Source organism: Pseudorasbora parva, chromosome 10 (genome assembly GCF_024679245.1).
Source record: "Pseudorasbora parva isolate DD20220531a chromosome 10, ASM2467924v1, whole genome shotgun sequence".
NCBI classification, from domain to species: Eukaryota; Metazoa; Chordata; class Actinopteri; order Cypriniformes; family Gobionidae; genus Pseudorasbora; species Pseudorasbora parva.
Window position 1 is genome coordinate 30496363 of NC_090181.1, and position 2226 is coordinate 30498588.

A 2226-nucleotide genomic window follows, 5' to 3' on the forward strand; every position below is an offset into this window, starting at 1 on the left:
AAATTTCACTCGCTTACACTCCAGTACAACATACTGTTGAAATGTTATAACTAGCTCCTATGAACTCAACTACAAGTGTCAGTTTTCTACATAATTTGACATTGTCAATCTTTATGAGAGGAGTTGTCTAATGTACTGTAGGCTACTTTACATCTGTGTACAGAATACTTTCAATATTATGTTGTTGTATGGCGATTAAACACACATTTAATTGCATTAATTGCAAGAAAAAGTTGAACAAATCTAAACCAAATTAATTTGCATTAAAATTCAGTTAAAATAGGCTACATTTAATTTTAATCAGACTCTAAACATGATTGACTTTTAGTTAGGTGAATGAGTCAAGTTCTCTGAAATACAGTCCAACTACACAGTGTGTTAGAACAACCTGAACAGAAATGGATAATTAATAAGTGATTTATAATCAACATTTAATGCACGAAATATCTTATTTTATATTTATACTTAATATTTCAATGCGCATGCGCCAAAAATACTACGTCATGATTTTGAAAAATGCGCGGTTCGCCATGATTGCGTCATCGCGATGCGTGAGGGAAATGAAGCTGAAGAGAGCAGACAACAGAGGGGCGAACCGTTTGGATCATTACAGATGAAATGAGACGTTATATGCTACAAATAACGAGTCAAGTAAGTATATCTTGATATAAGCTCTCTTGATTTTACATTTTCACCGTAACATGGTAGCTCTCTATTATGGTGTAGTTATTTAGTTTAATCGCAGATAGGATAGACGCACTATGGACTCGGGAGGTGAATTAACGTTAATCATGTTTCCTATGTATTTATTGTAGTATTCATATTCATGTAACTTGTTATCTAAGATTGCATTATAATAATTTCTTAAATCGGAATGTGATCGCCGGTGTGGGCATGTTCAATGAATTTGCCTGCTGTACATACAATATTTGAATCGAACTCCTACTTTTTAAATGGACAGAAGACATTTAACGTTATATACATTTATTCCATATATTAACTTAACGTATAACAACATCCAGTAATGAAATAATGATTTTAATATGTTCTTTTCTTTTTGCATTTGGAGAGTAAGATGTTAAAGTACTATTTGTGTTTTTAATATTTTGTGCTTATTTTATTTTATTTTTTTTATTTTGTAGGATCAATACAGATGTGTTATTGGAGATCCAGTGCAAGCTGTGTGGAATCACAGAGCCATCTTGATGAGGTCAAGTTAATGTTAATTATGAATTTATGCCCAGCCATGACACAAGCTAAAACATTGCTATCAAGTCTTTAGCTTTTAAATGCTTTGCATCTTGTCCATTTGTAAGTAATACATTCCCACTTGTGCATTTCCAGATCCCCTAATCATTATATATTTTACAGGCCACACACCCAAAGGAATGGAGCCGCAGCATTGCTGTGCCAGGCGTGGTAAATACAGGAACATCCTTCATGGAGATGGTGCAAGGTAAGCTGAAACTTGCAAGGCAAGATGAGGAAAAATGCAAGAATACTTTTCTCAATTTACATTGGTCTTGGGTTATTTATCTATATTTAAGTTATGTTTAATTCCCTGTAAAGTAGGAATAAAAACCATTATTAAAATGTTCTCTATTTTTAAAGTCCAGTGTCAGTGAAGATGATGTGCTCAGTGGGATACGTGAAGGAACCTCTCCAATCATTCTACCCTGACGACTGAAATTCATCACATAGGGGATGCAGTTGTGGTCAAAAGCTTACACACACCATGCAGAATAAACTGCTTCATCAGGGCAGTACTAGATAAAAAAGAGACAACATGCTCATTTTTATGATCCCTCTTATGGCTATTTCTTTTTTTTCTTCTTTTTTTCATACAGATACTGCTGTGTGAATATAAACTTTGGAGCACAACTGTACATCTATCGTTTTAATTTAATTGAGCCAATTATAATAATGGATAGATCTGTTGTATAAACAAGTTTTTTCTTTGCGTTTTCTTTTTCTTTCCTCAAGGTATATTTTTTTGCTTTCCTGCCTCTTTGGAACATGTCCATTCACATCTACTGCGGAGAGATGGTGCACCAGTTTCCTACTGATGGAGAGCTTCTCGGACATTGACATAAACAGCACTTTCCAAACAACTTGAAAATAGTTGGTGACAAACAATTTTGTGTGCCTTTGGAGTTCTTCAGTTTTTTTTTTTTTTTTTTTCATTCACTGTAATGCTGGAATAAGATTTTAGAATAAACCTTTTGG

General features: G+C 33.7%; 1 long non-coding RNA gene across 1 annotated transcript; it reads left to right on the forward strand.

Moving 5' to 3' along the window:
- The first annotated feature begins 222 nt into the window (after positions 1 to 222).
- LOC137090699 (uncharacterized) lies at positions 223 to 1687 on the forward strand. Its single transcript, XR_010907946.1, has 3 exons — positions 223 to 651; positions 1143 to 1456; positions 1612 to 1687. It is a non-coding gene; the product is annotated as an uncharacterized lncRNA (long non-coding RNA).
- The last annotated feature ends 539 nt before the right edge of the window (positions 1688 to 2226 follow it).